The 13330-nt window shown below is 29.3% G+C and overlaps 1 non-coding gene across 1 annotated transcript; it reads right to left on the bottom strand.

Moving 5' to 3' along the window:
- Nucleotides 1–3640: 3640 nt before the first annotated feature.
- Nucleotides 3641–3749, bottom strand: LOC142504665 (small nucleolar RNA R71). The gene has a single exon (XR_012804290.1). It is a non-coding gene; the product is annotated as a small nucleolar RNA R71 (small nucleolar RNA).
- Between the last annotated feature and the right edge of the window lie 9581 nt (nt 3750–13330).

A 13330-nucleotide genomic window follows, 5' to 3' on the forward strand; every position in this document is an offset into this window, starting at 1 on the left:
GGGGGTTGTCGTCTTGTCGAGGAAAAGGAGCTGTGCTTGATGGTAAATGTTTGTCATAAGGTGGGAGTCGAGGGTAGTGTGACATGATAAAAGCCGAGGGGATTGTATTGGGAGGGTTGGCTCTTTTTTGCTAAGGTTTTGCGGAGAGGCTGAGCCGGCTGTCCAAGGGCCATTCCTAGCCATGAACCAGACCACGGTTGGTTGAAATCACGGTCCAAGATGGCTTGAACACGGCTGGAGCTGGTCTCGAAGCCAACTGATCAAAGGGTAGGCATAACCGCAGCTTTTGTGTGTTGGGCGTCCTTCGGGTGCACGGGTATGGGACTGTGTGTGGAGGCTGCAAGTCTTGGTTAGATTGGAGGGTCCCAATGTGGTCTAGGAAGTCTTGGTTCGACGATGGTTCGGTTTGGTTGAGAGAAGGGTAGAAGTTGGCTTTGAGGTGCTTGAGATGCCTTTCAGCCGCAGGGTTAGCGCCGCGGCACTGCCCTTTAGGCACCGCAGCGCTTGTACTTCTAATTAGGAGCGCCGTAGGGCTGATTTTGGGAGCCTAGGCGCTAACCCTGTGCCACACCGTCCGCGCCTAGGCTCTAGTAAAAGGATTGAGGACCTTCTAGTTTAGGTACAATTGTTTCGTTTAAGGACCAATACGTCGTTATGACCAAGCTTAGTGAGGGTTAGATCAGCTTATACGAAGCTCGAATAGGAATCTTGAAATTATGGTTTAAGATTGGTAATTTTCAGGTAGAGTTAGCGGTCCTGGCAACGCCTATGCACGATTTTACATGTTTTAAACAATTTTTATTATGTATATGGTTTTTATGAAATTATGAAAATACGTTGCAAGCTTGGTTTTAAGTAAAAATTTGGGATGAAAATGATGATGTTTTTTTTTGGATGTGAATGGGTTGTGACTAACGATATATGTATACGATGATGATGAGGCCTAGGCACAGTGGATGGGTAATATTGTCGCTGTTGTCCGACAGTCGCCGGGTGCCACGGTTATACGTAGATGGATCCATGAAATAGATCTGATATGATAAAGATCATACAAAAGTCAGAACTAATGAACTGAATTCAATTAAAGTAAATGTTTATGTATATGATTATACGATAAGCTGTTTTGACTCGATATGATTTCTCATGACATGTTTACGTTTGTGCTTTTAAGTTCATGAAACTTATCTTGTTACAGTATTTTTCCCTATCGCATGTTATCTATATATATATGCCATTAACAGTACAGGTGTGTTGATTCTTTAGACTCATTAGGCGTGTGTGATGCAAGTGAGCATTTTGAGGAGGAGACTGGAGGTGATGAATGATGAAACTTAAAATTAATAATTTATTATATGTTAAAACCTATATTTTAAAATTTAAGTTTCATTAAAATTATAAAATTATGTTATTTTAGTATTGTTTGTTTATATTTAAGTGCCTTGCTAAATATGTTTTATTTTCATGTTTTTTACGTGTTTGTAAAATAATGATAACTCAAGCTACAAAATTCAAATGGAGGTGATTCAAATATATTTGGAATCCTTGAGAAATTATCTACAATTTTGCAGAAGACATGATTGCCTAAAAAGTTCATGAGGTGATCAAATTGTGCAAATATCAAAAGGAGGACATATTTACTTTTACTATGACCAGCTTATAGTAAAAAAATCATAAATAATTCAATATTTAACCAAATGAGGTGAACCAAGTGGCCAAATTCATCTACAGACAATTCTCTACATGTTTTTTATTTTGAGCCAAGTCAAATTCGGTGCTTAAAGTCGTGGAACATAGCATTGAAAGAAGGGCCATGGAATTGAAGTTTGAGGAGACAAAAACTACTATTACAACTACATGGCATTATTAAAATTTTTGATCCTTTCTCTCATTTGGCCTATAAATAGAGGCATTGTGCTAGCTTGAGAATCATTCTATCTCATTGTAAAATATAGTGTGAGTGTGTATCAAAGTTCTAAGTTCCAATATTTTTTCTTTCATTTTCTTAACTATGAGTGATGAATTTAGTGTTGATCAAAAGTAAGCTCATGGCAAGCTAATCTATTAGGTCAAGGTGAAGAGGATGAATTCTTGGTGAAGTAAAATTGTTTATATTTTGTATATTCATTCTTTATTTCATTTCATTTAGCTAATTTCTTTTTATTGTAGGTATAAAAATGAATTATTTGTTGTTATCATCAATTTACATCAAATGCTTGATACCATTGAAGTGGTTATCTTGATTTTTTGTTTAATTTTGATACAATAAATATTTCATCAATTATTATTATTGTTATATTATATATATATGTATATATATATATATATTTATATATTTATATCATATATTTCATTTAAACGATAGCGTGGCTCTGCCGGTTGTTCTAAATGCAATATTATGATTTAATACTAACATCTAACAATCTCACATTTACTTTATCGCAACTAACTTTTATTTTTCGCATCTAACTTTTACTTTACTGCAATTAACTTTTACGTTATCGCAACTAACTTTTACTTTTTTCCATTTAACTTTTACTTTCCCGCAACTAACTTTTACTTTATCGCAACTAATTTATTAAATCCTATGTTTCATTTAGGCAATAGCGTGGCTCTGCCGTTTGTTCTACATGAAATATAATGATTTAATTTAACATTTAATTTATGCAATTATATATTTATATAATTATATATATAATCATAGGTACCATATATAAAATATCGGTTAATTCGGTATTTTCTATAGTGGGAACTATATTATATTATATGCTGTGTTTAATTATTTAATTTTTCTTGGAACCATTATTTATGGTGGTTTCCTTTGTTTTACTTTTAGTTAAACAATATTACATAAACCAAGAATAAATCCTTGAGCCTTGACAAAATTTATAATTTGTAAACTTCATTCTTGAATTTGGTAATTTATAAATTAATAAATTTAAACTAAAAATAACCTCTCTGTGGATCGATCTCGTACTCACGAAATATATTACTTGCAGACAACCTACACTTGGGTGAATTATAATTTAAGTAGTAGCAAGTTTTTGGCGCCGTTGCCGGGGAGGTATAAATTAAGTTTATATCTGTTATTTATGTTTTATTTATAAGTATTGTGTTGTTTTTACTTGTATGAGTATTTGGAGTAAAAAAAAAAATGGTAGACTTATTCGAGTATCTGAAAATAATTTAAACATGGATGATAATTCAAATAATCAAGATAATAATAATAATAATAATAATAATAATAATAATAATAATAATAATAATAATAATCAAGAACATGATCAATTAAGAACACTTAGGCACCATATGAATCCTATTAGAACTAGTGCCTCATCTTGTTTAGTTTTTCCTCATGATGCATATACTTTCCACTTTAAACCTCAAATTATTCAACTTTTACCAAATTTTCATGGCTTAGATTCTGAAAATCCATATTTACATCTAAGAGAATTTGAGGAAGTTTGTAACACTTATAATGATCAAAATTGTAGCATGGATATAGTTCGATTAAAGCTTTTCCCTTTTTCTTTAAAAGATAAAGCTAAAACATGGCTACAAAATTTAAGATCAAGTTCAATAAGATCATGGGAAGAAATGCAACAACAATTTCTCAAAAAGTTTTTCCCTTCCCATAGAACAAACTCTTTCAAAAGACAAATTACAAGTTTTTCTCAAAAACAAGGAGAAACATTTTATCAATGTTGTGATAGATATAAAGAATTACTTAATATATGCCCACATCATGGTTTTGAAACATGGAGAATAGTTTCTCACTTTTATGAAGGTCTTATACCTAAAGATAGGCAAATGATAGAATTCATGTGTAATGGAACTTTTGAAGATAAAAACCCAAATGAAGCTATGGAGTATTTGGATTCATTAGCCGAAAATGCTCAAAATTGGGATAATATAGGCACAATAGAACCACCAACAACTAAAATCAATAATTCAACAAATGGGGGTGGTATCTATAATCTTAAAGACGATACAGATATTCAAGCTAAACTTGCATATTTAGCAAGAAAAATTGAGTCATTAGAAATGAAAAAGAGTGGTCAATTAAAAAGTATTCAAGAAATTATTTGTCATATATGTGATACACATGATCATTCTACAAAAGATTTTCCAACATTACCTTCATTTAAAGAATGTCTCCATGAACAAGCAAATTATGTTAACAATTATAAAAACCCAATATTAGATCCTTTTTCACAATCATATAATCTTGGATGGAAAAATCATCCAAATTTTAGTTGGAGGAATGATAATAATGCACAACCCTCACAACAATATTTTCAAAATAACCAAAATCATCAAGGTTATATTCCTTATGTTATATCTCCAATAAAAAACTTTGAAGATGTAATTCATGCATTTATCCAAAAGCAAGAGTCTATCAATATTCAAAACAGTCAATCTATGAGTGATTTGAAAGAAACTCTTGCAAAATTTGCATCTGCACTTAATATTCATGAAAAAGAAAAATTTTCATCTCAACCTCAACCTAATCCTAAAAATCAAAATCAAGAACTAAAAAATGAAAAAATGATCAAATAAAATCTGTTATTACCCTTAGAAGTGGTAAAATAGTTAATGATCCATATAGTAATGAAAACAAGGATCATTTAAAATCAAAGAGTAAGGATGATAATCCTGATACTTTTGAAAATGATGATACCTTAAATTCTAAGAATAATATGGTGAATGATAAATCATCTGAAATAGTAAATGAGTCAAATAAACCTCCACCATTTCCTCATGCATTAACAAATCATAAAAAAAAAAAGTGATTCTGATATCTATGAAGTTTTTAAACAAGTAAAGATAAATATTCCATTATTAGATGCTATTAAACAAGTACCTTCCTATGCAAAATTTTTAAAAGACTTATGTACTGTGAAGAGAAAATTGCATGTGAAAAAGAAAGAATTCTTCGCTGAACAAGTAAGTTCTATTCTACAAAATAATTCAAGTTTAAAATACAAAGATCCTGGTTGTCCAACAATTTCATGTATTATTGGAGAAAATAAAATTAAAAAAGATTTGTTAGATTTGAGAGCAAGTGTGAATTTACTTCCTCATTCAGTTTATAAAAAACTTAATTTAGGTGAATTAAAACCCACTTCTGTTACTCTCTTACTGGCGGATAGGTCAATCAAAATACCTAGAGGTATTGTAGAAGATGTGTTGGTTCAAGTTGATAAATTCATATATCCTGTAGATTTTATTGTCTTGGATACACAACCAATAGAAGTACATAATGAAATTCCAGTAATATTGGGACGACCATTTCTAGCAACTTCAAATGCTTTAATTAATTGTCGAAATGGAATAATGAAATTGTCTTTTGGAAATATGACTCTAGTACTTAATGTGTTCAATTTATGTAAACAACCAAGTATAAATGAAAATGAATGTGATAATGAAATAGAAACAACTGTGGAAGAAAATATACAAGAAGAAAATCAAAAATCTGAAGTTTTTTCAATTGAAAGTTTTGAGTCTGAAAATAATTTTAAAGAAGATGATAATACAAAACTTGAATTAAAAGTTTTACCATTAGAATTGAAATATGTATTTCTTGGTGAAAATAAAACATGCCCTGTTGTAATTTCTTCCACTCTTTTACCAAATCAAGAAGAAGATTTAATTTTCTTACTTAAAAAATATAAAAATGCATTTCAATGGACTTTGAAAGATATAAAAGGTATAAATCCTTTAATTTGCACACATAGAATTCACTCGAAAGAAAATGCTAAAACATATCAACAACCACAAAGAAGGTTAAATCCACATATGAAGGAAGTTGTTAAGAATGAAGTATTAAAATTATTAGATGCTAGAATTATTTATCCAATCTCAGATAGTAAATGGGTAAGTCCAACACAAGTAGTACCTAAAAATTCAGGCATCACTGTTATAAAAAATGAAAAGGGAGAGTTATTACAAGCTAGGATCCATCTAGTTGGCGTATGTGTATTGATTATAGAAAATTAAATGATGCAACTAGAAAATATCATTTTCCACTACCATTTTTAGATCAAATTCTAGAAAAAGTAGCAGAAATTCTTATTACTGTTTTCTTGATGGGTATTCAAGGTATTATCAAATACCTATATCATTAGAAGATCAAGAAAAAACTACTTTCACTTGTCCTTTTGGAACTTTTGCATTTAAAAAAATGTCATTTGGTTTATGTAATGCTCCGGCTACTTTTCAAAGATGCATGTTAAGTATTTTAAGTGATATGATTGAAGAATTTGTAGAAGTTTTTATGGATGATATAACTGTTTTTGGAAACTCATTTGAAAATTGTCTTAGAAACCTAGAAGAAGTATTAAAAAGATGTGAAGGAAAAAATCTTGTTTTAAATTGGGAAAAATGTCATTATATGGTTAAATCTGGGATTGTTTTAGGACATGTGATATCTGAAAAAGGAATTGAAGTTGATAAAGCCAAAGTTGATGTTATTGCTAATTTAACATCACCAAAAACGGTTAAAGAAGTTCGATCATTCTTAGATCATGTAGGATTTTATAGAAGATTTATAAAAAATTTCAGTGTAATATCTAAACCAATTTCAAATCTTTTAACAAAAGATACACAATTTGAATGGACTCAGAAATGTGAAAATGCTTTTAAAAAAATAATTTATCTTTTAATTACATCACCTATTTTACAACCTCCAGATTGGTCTTTGCCATTTGAATTAATGTCTGATGCAAGTGATTATGCTATAGGAGCTGTGTTAAGACAAAGAAAAGAAGGAAAACCTTATGCAATCTATTATGCTAGTAGAACCTTAAATAGTGCTCAAATAAATTATTCAACTACTGAAAAAGAATTACTTTCAGTAGTATTTGCATTAGATAAATTTCGATCTTATTTAATTGGTTCTACTACTATTGTTTACACTGATCATTCTGTCCTAAAATATTTATCAAATAAACAAGATGCTAAACCAAGATTAATACGGTGGATATTGTTACAAGAATTTGATATTATAATTAAAGATAAAAAAGGAAAAGAAAATATCGTAGCCGATTATTTATCTAGAATAATGACTGAATCATCTCATAATGAAATACCAATAAATGAAAATTTTCCAGATGATCAGTTGTTTTATGCTACTATTATGCCATGGTTTGCTAACATTGTAAATTTTCTTTTGACAAATAAAATGCCTTCTCATTGTAATTCACATGATAAGAATAAATTCTTGATAGAAGTTAAAAAATTTTATTGGGATGATCCTTACTTGTTTAAGTATTGTCCTGACCAAATTTTTCGACGATGCATACCCGACAATGAAGTAAGTAATGTTATTAAATTTTGTCATTCTGAAGCATGTGGAGGTCATTTTTCATTCAATAAAACTGCTACAAAAATCTTACAATGTGGATTTTATTGGCCGTCTTTATTCAAAAGATACGCATTTATTTTGCAAATCTTGTGAAAACTGTCAGAAGATAGGATCAATTTCATGCCTTTAAATCCAATCATAATTATTGAAATATTTGATAGTTGGGGATAGATTTTATGGGTCCATTTCCATTATCTTTTGGATTTACCTACATTTTAGTCGCTGTTGATTATGTTTCAAAATGGATAGAATCAATTGCATGTGGAACTAATGATCATAAAGTTGTTATAAAATTTTTAAAAGAAATTATTTTTAGCCGATTTGGAATACCTAGAGCAATAATTAGTGATAGGGGAAGTCATTTTATAAATAAATCATTTTCTTCTTTGTTAAGAAAATATGGCATTACACCTAAAGTATCTACCCCATATCATCCTCAAAGTAATGGTCTAGTTGAACTTGCAAATAGAGAAATAAAACAAATTTTAGAAAAAACAGTTAATCCAACTCAAAAATATTGGTCTTTAAGATTAACTGATGCATTATGGGCATATAGAATTGCATTTAAAACATCATTAGGGATGTCACCATATAGGTTAGTTTTTGGTAAGAATTTTCATTTACCGGTTGAACTTGAACATAAAGCTTATTGGGCAATTAAAGCATTTAATATTAATTTAGATGATGCATATAAATTAAGAAAATTGCAATTAAATGAACTTGAAGAATTAAGAAATGATGCATATGAAAATTCAAAGATTTATAAAGATAAAACTAAAGCCTTTCATGATAAAAATATTATGAGAAAGTCATTTGAAATTGGAAAAAAAGTTTTACTTTATAATTCTCGTGTGCATTTATTTCCAGGAAAAATAAGATCGAGATGGTCAGGACCGTTTATAGTTAAATTTGTTTATCCTCATGGTGCTGTTGATATTGAAAATCCTAAAAATAATGATGTGTTTAAAGTTAATGGGCAAAGACTTAAGCCTTTTATAGAAAATGAAATTTTTAATGATGAGTTTATGCCTTTATATGATCCATAATAGTTGTTTGATATTTTCATATTCTGTTTTTGCAGATTCTAGTTCATTTCCCGGTTAAGTGGCGGATAACGGTACTCCGTGACTGTCTAAGTCGGTTTCTTCAGTTTTCCCATAATAATTGAAAAATATATAATAATAATAATAAAATGGATACATGTATTGTGAATCTTCGTAAATATTTTGCTTGTTTACCAGATAATGCGCTGAAAAAAATATACAAAGCAAGATGTGAACGACTAAGGTTGATGATGTCTTATGGCATACCGAATGATGTCCGTTTGATAATTCAAGCAAAAGTCCGATTGGTTGGGGAAGCAAGTGAAATAATAATATTAAGACATATGCCAGGATTTGGTAAAAGCACATATGCCAAAAAGCGAAGAGCTAAACGTATAGGTGGATGTAATAGATGTGCAAGGTGGACTTGTAAGGGAAAATGAAAAAATGTTGGAATGACATCAATGAACAGAGAAGATAAAATTTTATTCATTAAGAATGGTCTGAGTAAAGAGCCTTTGGATAATTTTCTAGAGGTTCTTGATACGCGTTCTAGTGGGTACGTGCAAAATGAACTTCTTAAACTATGGTGGCAATTTCAACAGGAGGAATATCAATATGGACGGTGGAATCAGCCTTACAAAGATCCTACTGTAGTAACACATATCTATTATGATAAGTAGTTTATATAAATATATATATATATATACAATTTTGTCTTGGGAATCTGACGTTAAAAGACCATGTTTGCCAATTTATAAGAAAATTGGATGGGAAGCATATCCTCGACTCATAGAAGGCGTTGAAGCCGTTACTGAACGTAAAATCAGAGGAAGATGTGAGTCACAATCACAACTATGCTGTATATATGTTTTTTAATTTTATGTCATTTTTATTTTTTATTAATAATAATTTCTTGTTCAAATATTGACTTTTGGCATGGTACCCTTATAAATTCATATGATGTGATCTAACAATTACAGAAAACATATTTCTAAACATGTCAACGTCCACGGTAAATAAAATCAAAAATATTTGTGTATTTTGTGGATCTAGTGCAGGAAAAGATTCAATTTATGAAGAAGTAGCAGAAAAGCTTGGAATAACACTTGCTGAAAAAAAGATTCATTTGGTATATGGTGGTGGTGAAGTTGGTCTCATGAGAAAAGTTGCTAAAGCTGCGCATACAGGTGGAAGTGAAGTCTTAGGCATTGTTTCGATTACTTTAGCCAATCTTACTGGACCAACAATAGGAGAAGAAATGAAAGTGGACAACATGTGTGAACGAATTACTCAAATGATTGAACATTCAGACGCTTTCATTGCTTTGCCAGGAGGTTTGGGTACTTGGAGGAAATATTTCATACTCTTTGCTGGCCACAATTAAATATCCACAATAAGCCAATTGGTTTGTTAAATGTTAACAATTATTATGATAAACTGTTATCGTTTCTTGATGATGTTGTTGAACGGAGATTTCTCTCATTAACTTCACGAAGGATGTTAGTTTCTGCTACAAGTGAAGGTGAACTTATTGATTTACTGCAAGGATTTAGTCATGAACCAGATCCATTCTTATCTCAAATTAATTGGCCAACATCCAAGAGTAAGAAAAGAAAATTCATGTGATGCTAAACTTGTGATTCAACGGTATGTTTTAATGTCTTTTTTAAGGTACGAATAATGTTTTCTTCTTCTCCTCTTAGTTTTTTTTTTATTAAAATAAAAATATATACTTATATATAGTAATAATATTAATAATTTTTAGTTCAATGTCAAGTAAGGTGTCAGTAAAATGCACCTGAGACGCATTAGTTAATAATTATTGAAAAATCACAATACACTAGATTTTAATATTCATTATATTCAAATTACAGACTAAAAACAAAAATTAGTTTTTCATATGTACCAATTTATATATGTATAATTTTTTTGATCAATTAATATAAAATGTATAATAGATGTGTTTATTTATTTATATATATTTATATATATAATTGTGTGTATTTTCAAATAAAATAATTTCTAAAATATTTATGAGAATATAGTTAAAATATATGGTTTGTATAGTTGTTAACATGTATAATTGAAAGAATTTTTTTTTCTTAAAAGTATAATATATACTCACACATTTTTTGTGTGTAAGTGGTGAGAAATGAGAAAACAATTAATAAAATTTTATTGATTATTGAAAAATAGTTAATTACAAGAATATAACTCCCCTAAAAAAAATAATATTTATTCAAAAAAAAAGAAAAAAGAAAAAAAGAAATAAATAAATAACGGACTGCAAAGTACTTTATTCATTGTAATTTATTTTTTTCTAGATTTGATTGATATACTATCAATGTGTTGTAAAAACAACTATCAATATGATCTTAAAAAAAAAGAATCAAACAAACAAAAAGATTTGTTTGTGCTAGTTTCAAAGGTAGTTGGATGTATCCGTTATATAATGTTTTTATATATATAGATATTTATGGTAGAATGTTTGGATAAAAAATTTTATATTATTGTAAAATTTTGCAGTCACGTTATTTAAGAAAAAACAAAAGAAAGAAAAAAAAACAAAAGAAGAGAAAAAAAAACAAAAGAAAGAGGATTTTATTCTTTGTAAATTTTCCTATTTTATTTTCAATATTATTTTATTTAATTGTCTGCTTTAATACTTAGTCTTTTTCAATGAGAGCTAATATTCATTCCAACTTCATGAGTGAAAACTAACTATTCATTAAATATTTTGACCTGAAAGAATATATGGAGTTGAGACTTTTACAATTATATTCTTGATATTATACATGTTATGGTGGGTGGTGTGAATTATCTTTTTGACTATATTATTATAAAAAATTTAGAAATTTAAAAATTATATATATATTGTTACTTTATATATTATGGGAAATAAAAATAATAATAAAAACACATCAAATTATATATTATTATATTAAACGAAAAAATATATATATATAAATCGTTATATTATTTTGTTTTTAAAATGAATATGTTTGTATATTTGAATATATAAAAAGAATAAAGAATATATGTTGTGATTTTCTGATAAATTTTATTTTATTACTAAGTGACTAGTAATAAGATAGTGTGAGGGTGTGATGAATCTTAAAATTAATAATTTATTATATGTTAAAACCTATATTTTAAAATTTAAGTTTCATTAAAATTATAAAATTATGTTATTTTAGTAATGTTTGTTTATATTTAAATATCTTACTAAATATGTTTTATTTTCAGGTTTTCTACGTGTTGGTAAAATAGTGATAACTCAAGCTACAAAATTCAAATGGAGGTGATTCAAATATGTTTGCAATCCTTGAGAAATTATCGACAACTTTGAAGAAGACATGATTGCCTAAAAAGTTCGTGAAGATGATCAAATTGTGCAAATATCAAAAGAAGGACAGATTTACTTTTACTATGACCAGCTTATAGTAAAAAAATCATAAATAATTTAATATTTAACGAAATGAGGTGAACCAAATGGCCAAATTCATCTACAGACAATTCCCTACATGTTTTTTATTTTGAGCCAAGTCAAATTCGGTGCTTAAAGTTGTAAGGCACCGTAATTAATTATCCGATAATTTTGGCATAATTAGAATAATTATTGAGTTGTAAATTAAAATAATTAATTATGCAAAATAAATTCAAAAAGTGTGTTAAAAATATGTATTTTAGAATATCGGAGAATTTAACGATATAAAATACATATAGAGTTTAAATAACACACGAGAGCAAAATAATTACAGACCGGGATAAATGGGCTTGAGTTACTATTTTAGTAACCAAATACACAATATATAAAAATACATATGCATAAACACAACTTTCCAAATAAGAGAAGGAAAGATAGAAGAAAGAAGCTTTCTCCAACTCCATTCCCGTCACTTGTGTAGCGGGTGCGGAAAAATCGCAATCACTCCTCTGTCCGGCGTCCAAATCTCGATTGGTCTGAAGGGGTGTCTTCCTAACATCCTAGGCATCGATTCAAGTCAAAAATCGCGAAGTTTGAGCAAGGATTCGGGTAGATCGAAGCTGCTGTTTTTGTGCTATGTTTCTGCGCGAATTCTTCCAGTTTTGGGTGAGAGTTTTTGGGTTGCTGTGATTTTTGTAATTTGAATTTGTAGAAATGACCTAAATAGAACTTGTAGCTCTGTTTGTTAGATTTCTATAACCGCTAGAATCATCGAATTTGGATAAGAAACGGATTTGATATGATTTTTCTACCAATACGTGTCAAAATGAAATTTTGTGTTGGAGCTGTGTACAACACCTACTGTAATTCGGGTTTATGGCATGTTTGCACTCCTATTCTGGGTTTTTGGTTAAAAAGAAAGTTGTAGAGCTATGTGTTTTGTTCGTAATGATATAAGATTCGTTAAATTTCATTAAGAATTGAGCAAGTTATGCCTGTTTTTCTGGAACTGCTCAGTGTGTGAGATTCTGTCCGCGAATTCGTAAGTCGCAGTGTGTTCTTGGAAATTCTGAGAATAATCTACTGAGATTATGATGATGGTTTCAACTGGAGAAACTTAGATAATTGAGTTATATTTCATTTCCAATTGGCGGATATTGATTTGAGTTAATATTGAGCGAGATATGAATTTTATGCTCTTTTGTGCCAAATCGGACATTGGTGTGGAATGTAGTTTTCATTATCGGCTTATTGTGGTTTTGTTTAGGCTGAGAGTCTTGAAGAGAAGTTGATATTGGAGTTTCAATTCGGTATAGGTATGTTACAGCTCGGTAACATACGAAGGTAAAACATAAATTATGTTTAATTGCCATTCCGTGTTACATTGATCGGGTGTATGACTTGTTGGCTGTTGGAAATTGTTAAATGGCTTCGTTGTGATCTATGTTTATTACTGTGACATATTATTGGCATTTAGCATCGGGCATACTGTTA

Source organism: Primulina tabacum, chromosome 9 (genome assembly GCF_025594145.1).
Source record: "Primulina tabacum isolate GXHZ01 chromosome 9, ASM2559414v2, whole genome shotgun sequence".
NCBI classification, from domain to species: Eukaryota; Viridiplantae; Streptophyta; class Magnoliopsida; order Lamiales; family Gesneriaceae; genus Primulina; species Primulina tabacum.